Source organism: Myodes glareolus, chromosome 4, assembly GCF_982192425.1.
Source record: "Myodes glareolus chromosome 4, mMyoGla1.1, whole genome shotgun sequence".
Lineage (NCBI taxonomy): Eukaryota > Metazoa > Chordata > Mammalia > Rodentia > Cricetidae > Myodes > Myodes glareolus.
This window is the reverse complement of record NC_142029.1, coordinates 22,671,691-22,697,120: the sequence shown is the minus strand read 5'-3', so window position 1 is coordinate 22,697,120 and position 25,430 is coordinate 22,671,691. Positions and strand designations below refer to the sequence as shown.

General features: G+C 50.0%; 1 long non-coding RNA gene across 1 annotated transcript; it reads right to left on the bottom strand.

Annotated features, from left to right (window-relative positions):
* Positions 1-5,625: 5,625 nt before the first annotated feature.
* LOC125393145 (uncharacterized) lies at positions 5,626-9,649 on the bottom strand. The gene is made up of 4 exons (XR_007229712.2): positions 9,544-9,649; positions 9,158-9,262; positions 6,145-6,233; positions 5,626-5,907 (listed from the first exon to the last, which is right to left on the bottom strand). It is a non-coding gene; the product is annotated as an uncharacterized LOC125393145 (long non-coding RNA).
* Positions 9,650-25,430: the final 15,781 nt, after the last annotated feature.

The window sequence follows — 25,430 nt, the reverse complement described above, 5'->3', positions numbered from 1 at the left end:
GCAGTGTGGCCAGCCACTAGAGAGACATTTTACGTCTCCCAGAGACTGAAGGGGCGGTCCTGTCCTCAGACTATCTCCTCAGACTGCATCCTCAGAATGCAGGGACAATCCTTAGACTGCAACTGTCTCCAACAAACCTCAGACTGCACTGAGCTCTTATCTCCTCCCACCTCATATTCCTCTCTTTGCCCGGCCATATCACTCCTGTCTCTACCTCCCTAGTCCTGGCTATGGGAGCCATTTTCATTTAAACTACCATACAGTTCATCATCAAAAACAGAAACTCAAGCAGGGCAGGAACCTGGAGGCAGGAGCTGATGCAGAGGCCATGGAGGAGTTCTGCCTCCCGGCTTGCTCCCATGACTTGCTCAATCTGTTTTCTTATAGAACTCAGGATCATCAGCCCAGGGATGGCAACACCCATGATGGACTGGAACCTCCCAAACTAACTGATCACTAATTGAGAAAATGCCTTACAGCTGGATCTCATGGGAGCATTTTCTCAACTGAGGCGCCCCCCTCTCTACTGACTCTAGTTTGTGTCAAGCTGACCTAAAACTAGCCAGTGCAGTGACTAAGAGATGGCTCAGCAGTTAAGAGTACTTGTTGCTTTTGCAGAGAACCTGAGTTCAATTCCTAGCACCCGCATGATGACTCTCAAGCATCTATAGCATCAGTTCTAGGGATGCAACACCCTCTTCTAGCTCTGAGGACCTTGCGTGTACATGGCACACTTACACAAATGCATGAGAACATTCATACACAGAAAAATAAGCAAATCGGCCAGTGTGGTGGTGCACACTTTTAATCCCAGCACTTGGGAGGCAGAGGCAGATGAATCTCTGTGAGTTTGAGGCCAGCCTGGTCTACAGAGCGAGTTCCAGAAGAGCTAGGGCTGTTACACAGGGAAACTCTGTCTCGGAAAAACAAAATAAATAAATAAATAGGTCTTAAAGAACAAACAAACAAACAAACAAACAAGAAGCATTAGCCAAAACTGTAGCACTAGGCCTGGGCCTTCATCTGTTGTGTAACCTCCTGCCAGTTTGTTTCATTTCCTGAGACTTGGCTTCCCTGCCTCTCCAAGGACTGACAGAAACGCTGCAGCATCAGCCGCTCAGGCCCCAGCAAACTCTCAGCTTCTGAGCCGGTGGCATTTTGAAGATCACAGAGCTAGACTCCTCGAGGAACTTGCCATCTGTTTGAGGAGACAAGTCTTGGCCGCATGCCACTAGCAGAGGACATTTCAAGCCAGTATGGGCACGGTGTCATTTAAAGACCTGGAGCCACTGGATGTGCTGAGAGGTTGGTTCTTAAAGCATGTCCCCAGAGTGGCAGTGTATGAGTTACGTGGTAACTCGTCAGAAGTGCATGTTCTCTCGCCATTGACGATCTGAGAGGCAGTCGACGTCTCTGGGTTGCTGTGCTAAGTCGTCATGTCTACCCAGCGTCTGTCCCCTGGTCCAGTACTCATTCCCCACCCCCGCACATGCGTGCTTTAGGAGTTCAGTCCCGGAAGGACACATGGGGCCTGCAGGAAGAGCTGGGGTTGGTAGAGAGAGAAAAAGGGGGATTTGAGGGAGGATGACAGTAGGACGGGAGGTGGGGAGGGGGCACGGTGGCATGTGTTTTGTTCAGAGAAGAAATCTGGGTGACTCCCAGTGGAAAGCACAGAGCTGGGACTGTGCAGGCAGGCCCTCCAGTGCCAGGAGACACAGCAGACCTCAGGGACCCTGTGAGATGTTTGGACTTTGTGTTTAGTTTTTAGAGACAGTCTCGTGTAGCCCGGGCTGCCCTCAGACTCCCTAGTACACAGATGACCTTGAACTTCTGATCCTTCTGCCTCTCCCTTCTGAGTGCTGGGATCACGCGTGAACCACCAATCCTTGTTTATACGGTGCTTGGGATAGAACTGAGGGTTCATGCATGCTAGGCAAACACTCCACCAACGGAACTACTTCCCTAGTCCCTGATACAAGATTTTGAGCATCAGTGTGACAATGGATTTACCAGCCAGAGTCTTCCTATGTCTCCCCGGGCTCCTAAGACAAATGCCAGTACTCAAGGCAGCCTCCAAAGCGAGGAGACCCCTGCAAGGAGGCAAGGAGGTGGGAGGCGGGGGAGGCGGGCCAGCACAGCAGGGCACAGGCCTCCCCTCCTGCCTAGGGCCTCTGGAGCCCCAGCCCAGCAGGGCCTGATCTGCAGCCCCAGCTGCACTCTATACACAGGTATTGAATTATGAATGGATATTGCCCAGAAATAACTGCAAATGTTATTGCCCCCTCCCCCACCCCAATCCACACGTGTGTCCTCCGCAGGGCTCGGCAATAGATTGTGTTGCTTTAACACTGTAGGGTCATTATAAATTAGAGCTATCATTGTAACAGCAGGGCAGCAGGCGTGGGGAGAGGGAATCCCGCCCGCCAGCTATGAAAGGGACAGACCCATCAACAGACAGCTCGCATTTCGCTGCCCTCAACTTTCCCTTCTGTCTGATATATTCCACCCGTCCCTATTAAATAACTAATTATTTAACATCTTTTAAAGCTTTGTTATGTATTGGAGCAGGCAAGACACAAATGAGTGCTTTTAATAATATAAAAGCCCATTAGCTTCATTTACTGTTAATGTTAAAATAAACATGAGACAATTTAGATATACTATTCCAATTTCACGGAAACTTTGATGTTTTTCTTTTCTAGTCACATAATTAAGGGAAAAACTACTAATGATATTAAGTTTGTACAGTGTTAATGACAGAAACAGGCACAGGCTGAAATTGCAGCCATTAATACGGAAAAAATAAAATATTTAACAGGGGAGATAGATGAGTGCAATTTTAATAAACCAAAATGAAGAAAATTAATTCTAGAAAGTTCCCTAGTCTTTCATACACTACCATTACACAAGCTGTCTCATGCATTATTTTTGTGGTCTGGGTTATTTATTGATGGTCCGGAGGAATGTCCTGGGTTTTGCGTATTGTTCTGTGGGTGGTAAAGATTTTTGCCTTTATTTGTTCAATTCTTCTCCGGCCTATCCCTCCTGCCACCACTCCTCGGAGTGAAATGGTTTTATTTACAGTGTACATTTTAGCAGAGGGCCCTTGCCAGCAGCATGGAGGGGAGACATGGGACTGGGGTGTGGTAGTCTCAGGGTTCCACAGTGAGCGCTGACCTCCAGGAGCTCAGTGGCCCTAGGTCAGTGGTGTTGGGGTGGCTACAGAGGTGACAGGTGACAGAAGCCCCCTGGTGTGTGAGTGGGGATATCCATCCACCTGTCTCCAGCACTCCACTGTAGTGGCCAGATCCTGTTATCCAGTTTGCCACTTGTAAAGGTGGCATGGTGCCCTCAGGGTCCTCTGAATGAGATCGCAGTTGACGATTTAGTAAACTTTTCTCAATGCTGTGATAAAAATAACCCAACAATAAGCAACCTAAGGGAGGAAGATTCATTCAAGGAGATACAGTCCGCTGTAACGGAAAAGCCAGGGGATGTGAGAGGGGGGCTGCCGGGCACACATGTCTGTAGTCAGGAAGCAGAGAGATGCTCAGCTCACCTTCCTTTGACTCAGTCCAGAACTGCGGCCCAGGGGATGGTTCTGCACACATTTAGGGAAGACCTTCTTCCCACCTCAATGTAACTAATGTAGGTGATGCTTCACAGACATGCTCAGGGATGTGTTTGATAATGGTTATAGATCATATGGAGTTGGCAATGAGGATCGACCGTCACGCTTGGAAACAGGATCATAGCAGGTATAACTGAGGATTGAGGTATAGGCAGAGGATGGGGCTCTGAATCCAAGGGTGGTGCCCTTATGAGAGACAGAAAGGGCAGAGATACTGAGGAAGGGTCAGAGAAGATGGCAAGATGAAGCAGGCTGGAGCGAGGCTGCCACAAGCCTCAGGGAGCTCACCTGGGTGCACCAGTGCAGAAAGAGGCAAGAAAAGGTCCCTTCAGAGGCAGCATGCCCCTGTGGACCCTTCAATCTCAGACTTCCAGCCTCCAGGAATGGGAGAGGATAAACCCGAGTTGTTTTTGGCCATGGAGTTTGTGGCAATTGTCCTGGTGGTCCAAGAAACTGCCAAAAAGCAGCATTGTGGACCCGAGTTCTGTCTCTAATGCACAAGACCTCAAGCACCAGGGCAGGACTGTTGCCAAGGGAACAGACAACAAGACAGACCAAGACCTGCGAGGAGAGGACTGGCAGGCCATCCAGGAGGTCCTGTGGTGGCAGAGCTGTGCAAAAAAGATGGTTTCGGCAGCAAGAAGATAAGCGAGGGGCTGGAAGATGGCCCAGTGGTTATAAGCATGTGTTCTTCTTGCAGAGGACCCAAGTTCGGTTCCCAGCACCTGCATTAAGTGACTCATAAGTACCCATAACTCCAGTTCCAGGGGAATCCAGGGAATTGTTTCTGGCCTCTGAGGATACTTGTACTGGCATTCTTTGAGGATATTTGTACTGGCATTCACAAGTCCATATGCAGACACATACATGCTTATATATGATTAAAAGAAATAAAGAAGGAAGAGGAGGAAGAAGAAACAGCAAGACAAATGACAGTTCAGAGAAAGAGAGAATGGGTTACATCTTAGTGGATCACTGGATTATTAGGATGCCTTTGTTCCAGGGTCAGTTTGTTAGGCGATTAGTGGGTCCCCACGGGGAGGATGACTTTGTTAGACAAACACACTCTGGCTCTCTCGCTTAGCTATGTCTTGGGATGGCCTTTGCTTTGTTCTAACGTAGCAGAAGACCCTCACGGGATATCAGAACTATACTCAGGCCTCTCAGCTTCCGGAACCATGAGATAAATGTACCTCTACTCTTTATAGATCACCCAGTCTGGAGGCATGTTGTTATAGCAACAGAAACCAGACATACTCCTATTGCTGGTCCCTGTCAGTCTTGTCCTCACTCTGGGTGCCCTCGTTAGCCACACAGTCCTTCTTTCTCAGAGGTCCTTTGCCCCAGACTCTTCTCAGTATTGTCAATAATTCCAGCTGTTTCCCTTGTTCCTCGGTCCTGCTGTCGCTGCCTTTCTTTCTGTCCTTCATCTGGACTAGGGAACATTCTTTATACCTGGCTAACATGACCAATGGCTCCTGGCCAAGTGCCTCCCTCCCACCCACTTTCTGCCCTCCTCTTCAGGGCTTCTCTTAGGCCATCCTTAGCCATGTCCTTTTGGGATGAGGCTGAAGAGTCCCTGCATACAGGTGTGGACTCTATAACCCTTCAGTGCATGGGCAGAAGGATTGCGGGCAGCAGCCACGGAGCAAGGGATGTGACCCTGGGAGCCAGTGGGGACCTGTGGGGAAGAAGAGTGGAGGATGGAAGCCAACACTCACCAAGCACCACCCATGGGTGAGACATGTGGTAAATACTACCCCCTCTATCCTCAGGGTGACCTTTGGGTTATCATATTGAATAATAAACATTGTAGGCTCAGAGATGTTGAACAACTTGCCCAAGAATGTAAGATACAGAACTGGGATTTGAACATCTTTCTTTATGGCTCCCAAGTTTTTGTGAGTTCAAATATGCTCTAAGCTGGACTTCAAAACCCTGCAGTAAGGTTCTGTAGTATAAGCCACTGTGAAATTAAGTCACTGAGCTGAAGATAAATTTTAGGTCATGTGTTTTATTCTTGCTCTCTGCTGGTAAACTGAGGCTCAGAGCAGAGAAATTTGCCCAGGGCTGTGACAGAGCCAAGACCAGATTCTGGATCTGGGTCACATGAAGACTCAACCACCATTTTGTCTGTTCAGACTTGGGATGTGAAAACTCAAGGGCTTGGGTGATCAGAATGGCAGGGCCTTGAGTTTGGTCTCAGAGTTCTTGTGTATTTCTTTTCTCCATGAAAGACATGGGTTTTACCATCTTGAATCAGAAGCTGTGGTCACCTGCAGGAGACCTTTGTGAGACAGGCCCATTTGCTCTCTTATTCACAGTGTTCCCAAGGGAGAGAACCTCAGGAGGCCCCCTACCCCTCCAGAAGGTTATCTAAGAGCCACACAACTGCCTGGGTAGAGACTCCAGGGATGTAACTGTCTCTAAGCTGCCCAGGAGACTTCTGGATGGTACAGCTGCACTTGAATCAGCCATGTTTTATAATATCCCCAGTACAGGCTTTGACTTACCAAGATGGAATGGAGCCCTTCCCTGCCAGTGCCCTCTCTATTTGCAGTGAATAGCTGTGTCTTTATGTCTTCCCAGGAGAAGCCGTACTCTAGAAGGGAAAGGAACTTCAGCAAATGCCTACTTCGTCTCAGGCAATAACCACCACCTCTGGCCCCATGGGTCAACTCCATTTTACAGTGATGGGGAAAAGGGCAACAGTCTTTGGAACAAGCAAAAGAGTGATAGACAGGCAGATCTAGAACACCATTGTCTCCAGTAGAACAGCTTTCTGGCTGCCTGTGCCTTGTATTCTCTCTGGGCTGTTTTACAAAGCACGCGAATGACTCTTGGCTGTAGATGTAGACATGGGAATTAATATGGCCTGTTGGAATGTAATTGACTATCGCCCTGAGGACACTGCTACCCTAAGTTGGTCCATTTCCAGTTGCCTATGTGAGCATGCTCTTGGAATCCTCATTTGAGCCAGTTTTCAACACCTTACTAGTTTTCTCATCAATGCTACACATTGTCAATCAATGATACCTGTGTATCTGTGCAGTGGTTTGAATGAGAATGGTCCCCAGAGGCTCACAGATTTGAATGCTTGGTCTGCAGTTGTGAAACTGTTTGGGAAGGACTGGGAGGTGTGGCCTTGTAGGAGGAGGTGTGTCACTGGGGATAAATGTCTTAAGGTTTCTATTGCTGTGAAGAGACACCAAAACCATGACAACTCTTATAAAGGAACACATTTAACTGGGGCTGGTTTCAGAGGTTTAGTTCATTATCATTATGGCGAGACATGGCGGTGTGCAGGCAGACAAGGAGCTGAGAGTCCTACTCCCTGATCCATAGGCAGCAGAAGGAAAAACTATACTGGCCATAGCTTAAGCATATATGAGACCCCAAAGCCTGCCCCCACAGAGACACACTTTCTCCAGTGAGTCCACACCTACTCCAACAAGGCCACATCTCCTAATAATACCACTCCCTATGGGCCAAGCATTCACACACACTGGTCTATGGGGGCCATTCCTATTCAAAACACCACAATGGGCTTTGAAGCTTCAAAAGCCCACCCATTCCCAGTTAACTCCCTCTCTCTGCCTCCTGCTTGGGATCAGACGTCAGCGCTCAGCTACCGCTCCAGTGCCATGTCTGCCTGCCAGTTGCCCTGCTCCCTGCCATGATGGCCGTGGCCTCACCCTCTGAAACTCTAAACCTTCATGAACTTCACTTTATATAAGTTGCCTTGGTCATGGTGTCTCTTACAGAAATAGAAAAGTAACTAAGACAATTGAGGCAATCTGCATATTTATATTAAAACAGATATTTTTTTTTAGCCTTTTAAGAGTGATTCCTTGGGGCTTGAGAGATGGCTCAGCAATTGAGAGCACTTCTTGGTATTACAGAGGACCCAGGTTTGATTCCCAGCATCCACATGGTGACTCACAACAGCCTGCAATTCTAGTTCCAATTCTAGATCTAGTTCAGATCTAGTCAGGGATCTGAACTGAACTTTTCAGACCTTCATGGAGACTGCATACATACATATGGTTCACTTACAAACATGGACACACACTCATACCTAAAATACAAACAAGTAAGCCATATCAAACGATTCCTTAATACAGATGATAGAACATAAAATCTACCTCACTTCCAGCCACAGTTTTTAAGGGCTACAGTCATGTTTTAAGCTCTATATTGTTTTCCCGACTCTCACCCCAAACCCAGCTTCAGGTCTGACTGACAAGAGTCCCAGCAGTGTGGCTATTGCGGAATATTATTTTCAGGTGTGTGAGGTTTGTTTATGCTGCATTTGTTTAATTCTCTGAAGCTGTGTTACTGTACCAGTCTAAAACTCCTGATGATCCTAATAAAGAGATGAACGACCAATAGCAAGACAGAGCAAGGATAGGCGGGGCCAGCAGGCAGAGAGTATAAATAAAAGAATTCTGAGAGGAGGAGAAGAAGGAGAGGAGGATATCAGGGGCCAGCCACGCAGCCACCTAGTCACCTAGTCAGTCACCCAGCCACCCAGCCAGTTGCGGAGTAAGAAGGACAAATAGAAATAGAGAAAAATAAAAGCCCAGAGGCAAAAGGTAGTTGGGATAATTTAAGAAAAATGGGCAAGAAACAAGTCAAACTAAAGCCAGGCATTCATAACTAAGAATAAGCCTCCAAGTGTGATTTACTTGGGAGCTGGGTGGTGGCCCCCCAAAAGTCAAAAGAGTAAAACATCATACCACATGTGGCCACTTTAACTTCTCAAAGGCTCTGTTTTCTACTATCTAATAAGAAGCTGAAACCTATCCTCCTTGTCTCAGAGACCCAATAGAGCCCTGTATAAGGAAGCACTCTGAGAAAGGGGCAAGTCCCGTGCACGTGTGAGCATAGAAGCCCTGTGACCTCTTTCAGGCCATTCGGTCCTGTGCTGGTGTACCCCTCAGTTAATGCAATTCCCGCCCTTCCTCCTCCTTCATCAAATTTAGTTATTTTTACCTGTATGTGTGCATTCCTACTTGTCTATATGTGAACCATGTGCTTGCAGTTCCCATGGAAACCAGAAGAGGGCATTGGATCCCATGGAATTTGAGTTACAGACAGGTGAGCCACCATTGTGGGTGCTGGGAACCCAAGCTGAGTCCTCTGAGAGAGTGGTAAGTGCTTTTAATTGCTGAGCCATCTCTCCAGGCCTGCAATCGCATTCTTGGCATCCTGCATCCTTATCTACAGCCTGTAGGCTCAAGCGCACAAGGTATGAGGGATTACCAAGTGCCCCAGAGAGGCCAAGCCTTTGCTATGATTTGGATCTTAAGTGTTGAGGGCTTGGTTACAATCTGCGGACCCTTTAAGAGGTGGGCCTGGTAGGAGAAAGTTAGGTCATCAGGAATGCAAGCACCTAAAGGAACTAGTAGAACCCCAGGTACGTCCTGTCTCTCTTTTGCTTCCTGGCTGCCAGGAAGTCATTTCTTCTATTGTGCACTCCCACTACAGTGTGCGGCTTGTTACAGACCATGAGCCGAAACAGACCTTTCTTCTCTTTAAGCTGATTTCTCCCAAGTACTTGTCATAGGCTGGAAAGCTGATGGACAGGCTTGGTGTCATTGTGCCTGTTGGGTCTACATTCCACTCCACCTGTGGAGGGAAGTGGGCAGGAAGTTTGGATGAAGGAGATCCTGTCCTCTCTCCCATGGTCCTCTGTGGGGCCAGGCTTCCCATTCTGAACTCTGCCCTTGTTTTCCCCCTGCATCCTTCAGCCAGGCCAGAGCAGCTTCCAGTTCTTCTTCAGCTGAAGATGCTCTCCCACCAACAGCTGGGCCAGTGCATGTGCACAGTGGGAAGGTTGCCATAGCAACTTGCTTTGACTCTTAGGTACTTTCCCAGCAATTTACAGGGATGGTGTTTCTGGGGCCTACCCATTTGGATGTTTCTCCAGGTGACTTGCTTGCACCTTCAGCTTGGCCAGATGAACAGGTCTGGACTGAGAGCAGAGGGCAGCCCTGGTCCCCACTCCATCCTCTATGGGGCAGCCCTGGCTCCCCACTCACACCCTCTATGGGGCAGCCCTGGCTCCCCACCCCACCCTCTATGGGGCAGCCCTGGTCCCCACTCCACCCTCTATGGGGCAGCCCTGGTCCCCACTCCACCCTCTATGGGGCAGCCCTGGCTCCCCACTCACACCCTCTATGGGGCAGCCCTGGCCTCCACCCCACCCTCTATGGGGCAGCCCTGGTCCCCACCCCACCCTCTATGAGGCAGTCCTGGTCCCCACCCACACCCTCTATGGGGCAGCCCTGGTCCTCACCCACACCCTCTATGGGGCAGCCCTGGTTCCCACCCCACCCTCTATGGGGCAGTCCTGGTTCCCACCCCACCCTCTATGGGGCAGTCCTGGTCCCCACCCTACCCTCTATGGGGCAGCCCTGGTCCCCACCTTCTATGGGCCAGCCCATGTCCCCACCTCTATGGTCAGCATTCCACAGAGCCTTAGGGCCAAAGCCTGTGAGAGACACTATAATTCCAATGGATGTTAGACCCAGCTACAAGGTATCAGAATCACTTAGGAGCCTTCAAAAGTTACGGCTGGGGCTGGCAAGGTGGCCCAGAGAGTAAGGGTGCTTGCCACCAAGCCTAATGATCTGTGTCTCATCCCTGAGACCTACTGGAGGGAAAGAATTTACTCCCACAAATTACCCTCTGATCTCCCACATGCATGCCGTCACATGGCCCTCAATAAATAAGGAATTTAAAATTAAAAATTCAAGCTGAAGGACCCCGCAAACATTAAATCAGCCTCGAAAGGGTCAGGTATAGCAAGGTGTATTTTTAAAAGCCTCCCCCAGGGACTCTGAGTGCCTGGTGGTCTGGTGCAGAACCTACTTTTTCAGAGAGATCTTTTTATGACTAAGGAGAAACTTTCCGGCACAGATGTTTCTAGTCAAGTTCAAGGTCACACAGGCTCTGGGAGTTGGCATTTTCTTGGGGAGAGGCTGCTGCAGGGGGTCCGAGGCATGGGGAGAGAGCACTGTGCTGCATTCCAGAACAGAGCTGGCTGTGAGCAGCCAGAAAGAGCTGCCAGCCTGGCTGAATGGATAATTAAACAGACAGCAAGATGGCAAGCGCCTCCCACTCCTCCCCCAGCTGGCTGGGGGATAATACACCCTCCTGTCGTCAGAAGGATCAGGAAGAAAAGCAACTGGGCCTGGCTGTTGGCCATTTCACAATATTGCTTTTGTAAACAAGTTGAAAAATCCAATAACTGTAAAACTTATGGCGTGTCCTAAAAAGTCTGTCGCCGTTTCCCCCATACATGGATGAGTGTTTCCAGCTCAAGTTGTCCCTAATTAAACAGTCCTATCCCTTTGGCAGCTGGGCCGTCCTCCAGGCGGGTCCATCCTGCCTCGACCTGAGAGTGGCACTGTGGTACAGCGTGCCGCCGCGGTGGTTTGCTGGGTTAGTAGCTGGGCTGTCTTTCTGGGACACATAACTCCTCCAAAGAGGAATCCGGCTCCAATACAGAGGCAAAGTGGGAGGATGGAAACAGCAGGAAGTCCCACAGAGGACCGTGCTCCCGGGGAGAGCACCCAGAGCTGTTGAATGCATCACTTAGGAAAAGTCTCAAGAGGTTACAACAGAGCACAGGATGTGTGTTTCCTGCTTAGAGAATCAATGGGTACTGATGAGGAAAGAACACACACACTCTCTACTCTCAGACACACACTCACACAAAGATACTCACAAACTCACCTACTCAGTGTGCCATTGTCACACTCACACATACATCATGCCCTTAATGTTACCCTACTCACACGCCCCGCTCTCCAGTAGTGACCCTGTTACATACAACCCTATGCATGTAGGGTTCTGTGCACATACACAGCCCATGGCCCCACACAGCCACACATTCACACACGTTTTCATTTATAATCATTCTGCACACACATCTTATGCACGCTCATACACACTCTTGTGCCCTAACATTCACATGCAGATTCACAGACACTCGTGTTCTCTACACAACTCACACTCACACTTAGATGCACTCATACATACATACTTACAATCTTACTCCTCTCTGCACTCACACACGTACTCTCACACACACACACACGCTTTGACAAGACAGTCACCAGGAAGGAACTAAGTCCTCAGGAACTGAGCCTGACGTGTGTGGACGTCACAAATACTCAGGGTGGCAGGGTTCCCAAGGCTACCTAGTCCCCAAACCAGCTTCACTCTGTCCTTCTTGCCCATCTGCTTGAAACTGAGCCGCCCTCACACGCAGAGGGCCCAGTCCTCTGCAGGGCTACCCTGATCCGGGCACTGGGAACAAGTTTTAAACAGTCCAGCTAGCTGGCCACAAGCCTAAAGCTCCCAAGGTCACCATCAGTCCTAGATATTTGCTTGGGAGATTTGCGTGTCCCAGGAAACAATATCAATTAAGTAGTTACTTTATTATTTTTGTGTATACTTGAGTACCTATGTGCATGTATGCACATGTATGTGTGCAGGTGCCTGAGGATGCTCAGAAGAGGGTATCAGATTCCCACAGAGCTGGAGCTACAGTCAGTTGTGAGTCATCCCGCATGGGTCTTGGGAACAGAACTGGGGTCCTCTGAAAGAACAGCAAGGGCCCATAATGGTTGAGCCATGACTCCAGCCCCAAGGAAACATTGTTCTAACCATAACAGCTTTTTAAGAAGCCATGGTCAAATTCACATGGTGTGGAGTTTACACTGGAACCATTTTGAAGGGTCTGTGAAGAGTGTCAAGTCCACACTGCTGAGCAACCAGCATCCGACTTCCTTCCCTTTCCAAACCTGACATGTGTGTCTACCTGAACACCTCCATCTCCCTGTCCCCCACCCGGCAACCCTTGTCCTGCCTTCTGTCCCTGCGACTTTGCCTGGCGTCCAAGGGCTAGGGCCCAGCATGGCCCGGTCTATCCCAGGAACCCATGTCTGTGACCAGACCTGACAGAGAGGACTTTGGCACATACAGTTTGGCTGGATACCTGCGGGAGGGATCGCGAGGATCCTAAGACCCATCAGAAGGCATGTGGCGTCTGTTGTAGCACCTGAGTACGGTCCCAGAATCTTGTCAACAACTCGGTGAGATGGCGAGGCAGGGCGGCTTAATTGAATTGTTGAGTTCTAGGTAAAAATGAGAGATCCTGTGCCTGGAGAGGTGGCTCACTGGTTAAGAGCACTGACCACTCTCCCAGAAGACTCTGGTTCAAATCCCAGCACCCGCAGAGGGCTGTCAAACATTTGTAACTCCAGTTCCAGGGGATCCTACACCCTCTTCTGGCCTCTGTGGGTAGCAGGTGTTATGTAGTGCACAGACATACTTGCAGGTGAAATACCAGTACATATAAAATAGTTGAAAAATAACGAGAGACCGTATCTCAAAAAACAAGGTAGATGGTACCCAAGGTACACACGAGGTTGAGAGAGTATATTAGAGAAAAGGAGTTGTATTTCCCCAAAGCTTTGGAGTCACCCAGACCTAGCTTGGGACACTAAACTATCACTGATGGACCAGGAAGGATTGCACACAAAGGAGCCAGGATCAGGAGATACAGGGAGTGAGTCAGAGAAAGGCTCACCCACAGAGGCAGGCTCGGTCAACCCACGGTGGCAGAGAAGGGCATAGCAGAATCCTCGGAGTCCGAGATGAGGGTAAGACACAGTGATAAAGACCCGCTAAAAAGGAGACCCAATGGCAGAAGCTTGCAAAAGGTAGGAGATGGAAATGCTAAGACAGACAGATGGACAGAGGATGTCGTCTCAGGCTGTGTTGAGAGAAGACAGGATTGAGCATGAGCTGTGGTCAGGGAGCTCAGAGGCCAGGAAGGGACTGGGCCCTGCCACTTCTAATCTGCAAGACTCTGGGTTCCTAGGTCCCTTCTCCTCTGGACCCCTCCCCCACTCCTCTGCCCCAAGGAGGGAAACCCATTTCCCCAGGAACAGCTGCGCTTCCTCAACAAACAAATGTCGCCTTAAAACGTCTCTGAGGAAGAGCGGGTGGTAATGAGCGAACATCTGGCCAGGCCCACACTCTCGGGTTTGGCGGCTCTGGAGCCTGCCAAGTGACTATTCCCTAATGTTCACTGCGTCCCGGCACCTGCTATTCCCAATCAAGCTCATTCCCTGGTGCTCAATTAAGATCAGATACAGGCTGGGTGCTGGGAGGGAGAGCATGGGCCCGTGGCATGGGCCACTCGACTTCCCGAGACTGGCAGCGAGCAGACTGTCTTCTGGTGCCGCACTGCTCCACTCCATCCATCCACCAACTCTCTCACCCAGCTCCCTATTGTGAGGCCACGCCCTTCGCTCAGGGCGCCCCGGTCTCCCAGAAAGACACCAGCTCTAAAATGGGAATCAGGCAAATTCCATCTTTAAGAAGCTAGGTAAAGAGTATCTGACCTCAAAGCAATGTCGTCCCTGCCACAATTGTGTACGTGCATGTGTGCGCATGCGTGCGTGTATGCGCGCGCATGTATGCATCAGCAGATACATATGTGGAGGTCAGAGGACAACCTCAAGTGTTCTTTCTCCTGTGTCATCTATCTTTTGTTTGAGACGGGGCCTCTCAGTGTTCCTCCAGTAGGCCAGGCTGGCTGGACAGTCAATTCCTGGGGAATTATCTCGGCCTCCTGCCTCACGACACTGGGATTATAGGTGTGATCCATTTCGTACAGCTTCTTACACAGGTGGTGGGGATTTGAACTTCGGCCCTCCTGCTTGTGAGGCAAGCACTTCCCCAAGTGAGCTGTCTCCCCAGCCTGCATGTTTGGTCATGTGACGGTATCAGCAGGCACAGCCAAAGCACTGGTTTCTCCTGAGCCTGTGTCTGCAACAGTGCTGGCTGGGCTGGCATGGGGCAGCGGTGCGAATTCTACTTAGCACAGACAAGACCCTGGGGTCGTCCCTGGTTCCAAAAGGAAGAAGTAAGGTAGAAGCCTCAGCCTATGGTGATATCTGCTGACCCCAGTACAAGACAGCACCCTAAGAGGAGGCAGCCACATCATCTTGAGTGACCTCTGTTGTCTGGCTCTTATTGCTGTTGTTCTACTAGGGCCCTAACCTGGCTCTCTGGGGCACACAATGAGCTATAGCAAGGCGGCTTCTGACCTAAGGTGGGCCATGCAGAGTCTGTCCCTGGTTCTGGGGTTGGGCTAAGGGTAGGAGTAGGCATGATCTATCTCGTGGATAGAGACCCAGATCTAGGATGTGGAAAGCAGCAGATGGCGATGCTGTGAGTGCCTGGGGGCCCCCTTTTGTGTTGAAATCCTTCTCTTCAGTGTGAGGGCTGAGGAAGAGGTTAGATCGAGGGACAGGGCTCCATGACTGAGGTGCACCATGCCCCTTGGACGCCTTCACCAAAGAGACCCAGTTTGAAGTTGAATGGAGCAAGCCAGGTGGGAGGCTGATGGAAGGGACAGGTTGCCTGGCATGCCAATGACCTTTTAGACTGGACCATCCGCCCTCAGCCCTGCCCGTACCTCACTTCCCAGGGACTGATTTAAAAACCCCTTTGTGTTCTAATGGCAGTGTTGGTATCACCAAGTGAGGCGTTCTACACCATTCTGCCTTTGCTCTGCGCTAGTGCGGTTAGTTGGGTTCTGAGCTGAGTCTTGTCCTGGTGGTAACATGTATATGCAAATGAGCTAGGCCCTTACCTTCCTATCAACAGGTAGCTGACACAGCAAAGGAGTTAGTCACCCATAGTCCTCACTCAAGCACGGATAAGGGGCCCATACACGACAGAGGAGCTGAGGGAGTGGGAGGTGGCTGTCGGAACCCGGAGCATGGCTGAGCGTGTCCTTGAAGAGTGAGAGGGTTTTGAATGGGCCTAGAACCAAAGGGGAGATGGTGTGGGTAGATAAGTACATATGTTTGTAAGATTCGTTCTCCTTTATTTTATGTGTTTTGCTTGCTTGTATGACTGTGCACCTCATGCCTGCAGTGCTCTCAGAGGCCAGAAGAGGGCGACAGATCCCCTGGAACTGGAATTGCAGATGGCTGTGAGCCACCATGTGGATGCTGAGAATGACATCCCTGGTCCTCTAGAAGAGCAGCCAGTGCTCTTAACCCTGAGTCACCTCCAAGCTCTGAGCCTGACTCCAGTCCCTGAGTCAGGAAAGGAAGTTACCCAGTACCCTCTGCTTCCTTATCTAGAAACCTCCCATTCCGTGATGGTACGCCTTCGCAAACTCAATCTCCCAGGTGCCCCTGCAGCTAGCCACGTGACACACTTCTGACCAATAAGAGGCCAGCAGAAGTCTGCCAGGCTCCAGGAGTTGTGGGTTCTAGTTGTCTTTGCACTGTTTTCTCTTTCTTCCTGCCGGGAACGTAGCTGTTGGGTCTGGAAAGGCTGCAGCTGTTTTGCAAACCTGGGGATGGAAGCTACTGTTTATGATGGCAGAGCAGGTGCTGGAAGCAGCCTGGGTTCCTGCAGGTCTGAGTCACCTTGTCAGCCCTCTCCCGGTTCTGGTCACTGCTGGCAGAGGTGGGTGGTTACCTTGCAGCTCAATATACACCTAAGGCAGCGGTTCAGGATAAAAGGGTACAGAAGACCGAATAACCGCGTCTGCCGAGTTTCTCAGCCCGCGACTCACAAAATGATCTGAGTGGCTTTCAGGACATTTTAGCATGAGGATAACTGCACCACTAAATGCTTCCCTGTTGTTTCTCTACCAGCAGCACCCCCACCCTTTGAGGACACCAGTGGGCACTCCGAGGAGCACACTTGGGAATCAGGAATAGCAGAGGCCAAGCGTGATGGCACACTCCTTTAACCGCAGCACTGAGGAGGCAGAGACAGGCGGATCTCTGTAAGTTTGAGGCCAGTCTGGTCTACAGAGCAAGTTCCAGTACAGCCAGGGATGAAACCCTGTCTTGGGAGAAAAAATAGCAGAAAGTGAAAGAATTCCTGGGTTTGAGATGCTGTGTGGCTTCAGGCATATTCCTGAACCTCTGTGAGCTTGTGATTCCAGACCGTATAATAAAGGCAGTTCGTATAAATAAGCATATGCTAAGTCATACTACTTACACCTTTTCCTCCTGGGACCCCTTTTTGCTTGAGAAATGTGTGTGGTCCTGGGTGTGTAAGAGGCATATAAGTTAAAGCATTTACTGATCATGAATTGCAAAAAAATTTATTTTTAAAGAATTCTTGGCACACATATTATTGTTCTTTTTTAAAAATAATACCATGGTGGGATGTCCCGGGCAGCTCGCAGAGCAGCTGCAAGTGGCAGCGCCATGCGGCCGGGGAGTCAGGGTCCCTGGGCGAGCGGCAGAGTCAGGCAGCTGGATGCGGTGGACGGCAGAGTAAATGGACATAAGGCTATATATAAAGCTAGACATTTATTACTTAAAGAAAGGGAAACATAGACAAACATAGAGAGAACAAAGACACACACACACACACACACACACACACACGCACCAGAGAGAAGATGGCTGTGGGGGAGGTCCAAAGTGGCTGGGGTGGGCGTGGTTAGTTCTTAAAGTGTCCCAAAGTAATAACACATATAACTTTACCATTTATTAAAGATGAAAGGAAGTTTATAGCAATGGGGAAGATGTTCTTGTTTGCTTCTACAGAAAGAGTGGAATCTTTTTTGTTTATTTTTTGTTTTTATGTGCCAACCAAAGTTTCCCCTCCTTCCCCCACCTCCTCTCCCACCCCCATCCACTCCTCCTCTTCTGTTTCTCTGCAGGCTTCTGTGGATATCAGCCAGCCCTGTACATCAACTTACAGTGAGACTAGGCACCTCTTATATTAAGGCTGGGTGAGGAAAATCAGTAGGAGGAAAGGGTCCCAAAAGCAGGCGACTGAGTCAGAGATAGGCTCTGCTCCCGCTATTAGGGGCCCCACAAGAAGATATCTGTGGAATAGAATACTACTTTACTATGTAAAGACGTTACGTTTGTTTACGCCGCCTTTGTTTGATGATGTAAAGATGTGTTGCTGCTTTGCCTTGCCTGCCTAACGCACGTGATTGGTCTAATAAAAAGCTGAGCAGTCAATAGTTAGGCCGTAGAAGGAGAGGCGGGGCTGGTGGGCAGTGAGAATAAGTAGGAGGAGGAATCTAGACTTGCGTGGAGGGAAGGAGAGGTTGAGGGAGGAGGAGAGGGAGATGCCTGGGGCTATCCAGGCAGCTGCCAGCCAGCCAGACATGGAGTAGGACATATGGAATGAAAGAAATAAAAAGCCCAGAGGCAAAAGTAGATGGAGAGAAACAGGCTAATTTAAGTTAGAAGAGCTAGTGGGCCAAGCATAAGGCAAGGCTGAGAATTCATAATTAATAATGCGTCTCCATGCCATGATTTGAGGGCTGGTTGGTGGTCCAAAAGAAAGTCTGCTCAAAGACCAAGTTCCACAACTGTCACACATGTGCAGAGGGCCTAGGTCAGTCCCATGCAGGCTCCCTGGTCATCAGTTCGGTCTCTCTGAACCTTTATGAACCCAGGTTAGTTAATTCTGTGGGTTTTCTTGTGATGTTCTTGACCCCACTGATTCCTATAATCCTTCTTTCCTGTCTTCTGCAGGGTTACCTGAGCTCCACCTAATGACTGTGCTGGGTGAGCCTCTCTGATGACAGTTGGGCTAGGCACCAATCTATGAGTATAGCAGAATATTATTAGGAGTCATCTCATTGACTTTTTTTGAGTAATCATGTTTGGTTCTATCCAGGTTTCTGGGATGTCCAGCTTCTAGGTCCTGACCCTTGGGGTGAGCTTAGTCTCAGGGTGTGGTTCGCAAGCTGGGCTAATAATTGGTTGACCACCTACTTCAACAGTTTTGATACCACCTTTACCCCAGTGATGTGGGATTCTCCTCTGTATCCTGTGAATATGTTTTATTATCATTGGTTAATAAAGAATCTGTTTTGGCCCGTGGCAGGGCAGAATAGAGATAGGCAGGAAAACAAAACTGAATTCTGGGAGAAAAGAAGGCAGAGTCAGGGAGATGCCATGTAGCCATTGAAGGAGAAAGATGCCCACCCGCTGGAACCTTACCAGTAAGCCACAAGCCTCGTGGTGAAATACATAATGGGAATGGGTTAATTTAAGATGTAAGAGTTAGCTAGAAATATGCTAGGGTCATTGGCCAAACAATATTGTAATTAATATAGTTTCCGTGTGATTTTTCCAGGTCTGGGTGGCTGGGGAAAGAACGAGCAGCCTCTGCCTACACCCCAGCACATCTTGTAGGCAGGACAAGTTGTAGGTTGAAGGTTTTGTGACTGGACTGGGGAAGAATGAAATCTTGCTGGTCCCTGACACTGCAGGGCATGGCGCCTTCAATGCTCTCAGAGCTGACGGGTGGTTCACTTTCATAATGGTCAATGGTGAGAGAGCGCCGGTGTTTTAGTGACACAGCACAGAGTTGCAGATGTGTGTTTAGGGCTAACTGAGTTGTTGGGAAATCCTCTCAGTCTCATGTCAGAATGCATTTAGCGATGGAGAGTGTGTGTGTGTGTGTGTGTGTGTGTGTGTGTGTGATAACATGGGTGGGCACACATGCTGTGGTGCACAGGTAGAAGCCAGAGGACAACTTTGTGGAGTTGGGTTTCTCCTTCCTCTTTTATGTGGGTTTCAAGGGCTCAGACTCAGGTCAGCAGGCTTGCAGCAAAGGCTTCACCGACAGCGCTATTACTCTGACTTCCAAGTGAGCAGGTCAAACAGCAGATTTTAGAATCGAACACGCTGACATAATGTCATCCCAGCATGTCCTAGTGTGACACTTACCTGCTGAGGAATGATGGTAGGAGAACATTTAAATCTTTGTTTGCCACAGTTAGAACATTATGTTCTGGGGGCGGGAGAGCTTGTTTCGTGGTTAAGAGCACTCGGTGCTCTTCAGAGGACCCAGGTTCAGTTCCCAGCAACCATACTGGGCAGCTCACAACTGCCTTGTAACTCCAGTTCCAGGGAATTTGATGCTATCTCTGGTTTCTGCACACATGTTTGCCTATAAACTCAAGTAGGCAAACACAATACACATAAAAATAACATGCAAATCCTTATAAAACTTGAAAAAAGATTTCTATAAGAATTATTTTTTTGCACATACAATAAAAGTCCTACAGTTTGGGACACTTCTACCTGACACTGTTTTCTGGTATCATGTGGTTGACATGATCGCACACATGTTGCAGAGGACACACAGCGCATGACCAGAACTGAGGGTTCAGGGAAGTTAGAGCATGTAACTTAGGTGAGTGCTTACAGAGACACCTCAAGTTTCTCACACTTAGTTTTTAGTTCATTCGTGGGCATTGTGTGTTCGGAACCATCTGACTGTTGTCCAAGTCTCCACCCCCTTACATTCAGTCCTGTGACCCTCGATTTGAGAAGCTGAGCCACATGGAGCTCAGAGCTGTCCCATTTTCCAGTCCTCAGCTGTTTTCAGTGGCCCTGGGGGCACTTTCCAGAGAGTTCAGCGTGCGTGTTGGTGGGCGGCTTCCTTCCATCATGACATTGACATGTGACTTTATATCTCCGAGGGGCCAGTGTCTCCTTTGCTAGGGTGACCCAGAAGGGTGTCCTGCTAGTGTCCTGCAGGCCAGCCTTGTCCCCAGCTGCTGGCGTCAAGCAGGTCTGAAGGGCCTACTTCCGTGTTCTCGCAGGAGCCTGTCCTTGTCCCCGCTGTCCTGTTCTGGCCCTCATGTCTGCTGGGGACTCACTGCTGCTCAGTGTCACTCTCAGGACTCATGACCCTGCCTCTACTCAGGTTGCCCCAGCACAGGCTGGAGGTCCCACTGAGTCCAGACACCCCAGTGAGAGCAAGGTCTTGTGTACATTACTATGTCTGAGCCCCAATTCCCCTCTAGATAGGAGGGCTTGCACCAGGGGGTCTTCAAAGTGGAGGTGGTAGAGACTTTGTGGGAATTCAGACGCCGTGAGTGAGGGGACTCCACCCAGGCCAGGAAAGGTCAGTGTGGGTGAGGCAGGATTTCTGTGAGCACAGGGAGGCCTTAGTAATTAGTTTTTATTTTTACTAATTTATTTTTGTGTTTTGGAGACAGAGTCTCCCCTTGTAGTTCAGGCTTCCAATTCGTGATTCTCCCGCCTCAGCCTCCTGAATGCTGGAGTCACCACCACACCTGGGATTAGACGCTTTTAGACTCAGCTGCCCACAGATCAGACCATGGTCGCCTCAGCTTAGCGGCAGGGAACATGCTTTCCGGGCGCATCACAAACGTGTGCGCGTGACCCCTGACAAACCCACGGGTTCTGTTTCTGTGAGGGCCACAGAGGCGACCGCACAAAGTGTGAAGTTAGTCATTTCAGAAAGTTCCAGAAGCCCTGAGTCATAGTTCTCCACTCTCAAATATAAGCTGACCCAGACGCCCCTCCCACCCACTTCAAGACTTTTACGAGCACTGGTTTGCCTCCTGTGCCCCACCTCTCAGTCCTGTGGACATTTGACCACGCTACCCCCCCGCATCCGTGCCGACCCTTCCTCTGCCGACGATGGACACGGGGCCTGGTCTTGCTCCTCTGTCCTGGCTGGGGTAGGAGCGCTGCTGGGCTTCCCCACTCTACTGGCCATGGTCACGGCTATTCACCAAGACACTAGCCCTGCCCTGCCCCATCAAGGCCCTGCCTGCATGGGGGGCAGGCACAGGGTGGAACCCCAGGAATCCTGACCCTCCCACCCTCCACAGCTGTGCAAGGAGATGGCCACCATCTTCCAGGACCCCCAAGCTCCCATCCCTTCAGCTCTCCTCTTCACTGGGAAAACAAGATCACCCAACCGACTAAACCTGGGGCTACAGACTCTGAAAGGCACAAGACTGCTGAGCCTAGCCACTGCCAGGCGGCCTGGAGCTCAGCAGGGACCCCTTCCCCTCCGCAGGACAGGGATGAGGCTTTATTTTCCCTTATCACCAAACTGATACCTAGGCTGGGGATGGGGATCAGGGGGTAGAGTGTTTGCTTAGCAAGCACAAAGCCCAGGGTTTGATCCCCCTCAGCATGGAAATCAATGTGGTGGTGCAATCCTGAAATCCCAGTACTCAGGGGGTGGAGGCAAGAGGATTGAGAAGTTCAGGGTCATCCTTGGCTACACAGTAAATTTTGAGGCCAGCCGGGGATACACGAGACCCTGTGTTCGCAGAACAAAACAGAAACCCGAAACAACAATGACAAAAAAAATTCTGTGACATTAAATATCTTGATAGGTTCACCTGTACCCTCCTCAGGGTCCTGAAGCCCACATCTGCCCCACTTCCTAGATTTCAGGACATCCTGGCCAGTCATACCTCTGGCCGCTTGCTCTGAACAAATCTTTCACCCTAGCCCCCACCTCAGACTTCCCTTTCTGACTCATTCTCTGTGACTCGATAGAGGTGAGGCTCAAATGAACAGTCACAAACGTCTCTGACAAGGGCTCAGAATTTCTGAGAGCCTTCCTCCCAAGGTCCCATAGTGAGCAAGTGCAGGAGATCACGTGACTTAACATCCCTGGAAACATCTGTACTTCCAAATGGTCCAGCACCCAAATCCAGACACTTGTGAATGAGAAGGAGGGCTTCTTTTAGTCAGGCTGGGCGGCAGGGGTGAACCAGGTTTCCCCTCTGGCAGCCGGGGACTTGTGGCTGTGCACTGGGGTGTCTCTCTCTCTCTCTCTCTCTCTCTCTCTCTCTCTCTCTCTCGTTAGCATCTGTGGAAGGGTCTCCAGTGTAGTACACGTGGAGGTTGAGCGTTGAGAGGTACTGTGCGCATGCGCAGGCAGAGGGCCAGGCGCAGTCTTGTCCTGCAGTCAGTCCCATCCTCTGTAAACCAGACTTATCTCACTAGTGTGTGGATTAGCAGGGACAGTGGGCCTGTCCTCTGGGTGTTCTCAAGGTGTCTTCTGGAACCTTGAAGGCAGAAGACACAAGTATTTTTATGGTCCATGTGAGAAAAAACCCAGGGTGGAGGCAGGTGGATGATTGAGGTGACCTCTGAGGATTCTTCATTGCCTGGTCCAGGAGGAATCACCCAAGTCCTAGATCCACCTGGTGTCCAGTGCTGCACTGTGCCATGATCACCACAAGAGGGCGCGCGCACACCGACAAAGACAAATGCCTTCTATTTGGAGAGCCAGTGCCAGCATCTCACCTGTAGGTTGACTGTTCGCTTTTTTTTTTCATTCTGAAATAATGGCACACCCATAGAAAAGTTATGAGTGTTATAACTATGACCCTTAACCATTCCGCAGAAGCTGCTGGAATGCTGCCCCAAATCTACCAGTCTTCAGGTGTGTTTCCTGCACACAGGAACTTTCAGTTCATGATAGCCATCACCGTCATCAGTGCCATCTGGGCCAAGACCCCACCCTTGGTGACCAGGTTCACTCAATGGCCTCATCTAGCAGTGGTGTCACCTAGCTGTCCACCACATCAGGTTCTCTGCAGCAGGCCCAGCACCACTGTTGGAGGTGACATGGAGCCAGGGTCATTAGATTTCTCTGGTTAGATATGGCACCCCCCTCCAACCGCTGGAAAAGTCCCCACATCCAGGCAACTCTAGGTGCCCAGGGAGTGGGGCTTCCAGATGATCTGTCCCAGTGATGCTCATGTGATCACTTGAGTGTAATGGCATCTGCTGGATTTTCCCTCCACTCCCTGGAACTGATATCTCTGTAAGTGGTGGCACCATCGGCGCCCAGTGACATTCAGTCTGGCACTTTTTTCTTTCTCTTCCTCCTCTTCTTCTCTTCTTCTTCTTCTTCTTCTTCTTCTTCTTCTTCTTCTTCTTCTTCTTCTTCTTCTTCTTCTTCTTCTTCTTCTTTTTCCTCTTCCTCTTCTTCCTCTTCATCTTCCTCTTCTTCCTCCTTCTCCCCCTCCTCCTCATCTTTGTTCTCCTCTTCTTCGAGACAGGGTTTCTGCGTAGCCCTGCCTGTCCTGGAACTCACTCTGTAGACCAGGCTGACCTCGAACTCACAGAGATCCACCTGCCTCTGCCTCCTGAATGTTGGGATTAAAGGCGTGCGCCACTGTCGCCTGGCTGCTTTTTCTGTTCTAGTTCCTTTTACTGACAGGGAGGAGTCATCAGGTATCCGTCATTGCCACTGTATACACTTAGGCTGACCTGTCCTCCATAGGCCATCAGCGGCCTGTCTCTGCCACTGCCCTCCCCCAGGGGGTCCCATCCTCACCCATCAGAACTTCACGCTCTTCCATAGAGCACCATAGCCACCCTTCACAAGGACCCGGTCCTTACTGTCTGTGCATTGTTCCTCAGCAGAGCCCCTGTTTCCCCACTGAGGTCTGTACTGTCCTCACACTGGGCAGGCTCTGGGTCACCTTAGGACCCCTGAAGAGGTCATCTTTATCCTGCAGCTCCACCTACTGCACTTCGAACTGAGGGGAAGTTTGCTGAAAACTGGGTTGACTCTTGACTTTTCCCATAGCGGGGTTGGACATTCTATATTATCCCTTCAAATCCTATCGCTTTACACTGTCATTCCGTTTGTCCTCTCAGTTAATGCAGTTATTGTGTGTGTGTGTGCGCGCGCGCGTGTGCACACGTGTGTGTGTGCGTGCATGTGTGTGTGCGCATGTGGGCATGCGTGTGTGCATGTGTGAGTGTGCATGTGTGCGTGTGTGTGTGCATGTGCACGTGTGTGCATGTGGGCTTGCATGTGTGCATGTTCATTGTTCCTTTGGGGAACCCCGAGGCTCCAGCAGAAACAGCCGTATCCTATCATCCCATTCACCTCCATTCATCTCACCCCTGGGACACACCACCTTCTGACTGGCACCCTCAATCCCTAACTGGGCTGTGAGACTCTGGTGGGCCATCTGGTAGAAACCCAGCACACTCTGATGGGCAGTGTGATTGCCAGTTTTAATTGTCAACTTGACACAACGTGGAATCATCTGGTGGGAAAGTCTCAGTGAGGGACTTGACTAGGTCAGTTGGCTTGGGGGCGCGTCTGGGGGGACTGCCTTGCTTTTGCTAACTGAGACGGGACGATCTGGCCCACTGTGGGCGGTACCACTCCCTGGGTTTGGATCTTGGCTTGTATTAAAGTGGAGAAAGCAGGCTGAGAATCTCTGGAGTGGATGTCATGTGACAAGCTGCTTCAAGGTCTTTCCACTTCAGTTGCCCCACATCAATGGATGGAACCCAGAATCGTGAGCCAAATAAACCTTTTCTCCCCGGGATCTTTCCGTCAGGGTATTTTTGTCAGAGCCATGGGAAAGGAAACTAGAACAGGCAGATCGTCTTTTCTTCAAAAGTCCAGCCAAGGAGAACCTGTGACACCTGTCATTAACCATTCATTAAAAATCCCACAGATGAATGTGGCCCAGACGGGACTTTCCATTCCAAGTGCTCACTGACCACAACCCTCCTGTGGAGACCCTTCACCTGCACCTTAGGCTGCCTCTGGGCCCTGGACAGCTCCTTCACGAGCTCCTAGCCAGGCTGCCCACTGTTCTGAAATACTTGGTGTGGTTTTTTTTTCCTGCCCTGCTCACAGATACGTGAGAGACATTAGTGCTGGTCCAGGTAAGGTGTTAGGGCATTAGATGGCTCCAGGTGACTTCCTCTGGTCTTATTATGGGCAAAAATGGCACACACACACACACACACACACACACACACACACATATTTTAGCTCGTTCATATAACTATCAATACGGGACTCTGGGGCCTTCTGCCTCTTTGGGCATGAGAGTGTTTCACATGGTGGCTGTTTTGTCAGTCTGGGTCTCACCATGAAAACAAACAGAAGTTCCAGCCAACCTGGAAAACTCATAAGCAGGAGACAAACCTTGGGTAGACTTCAG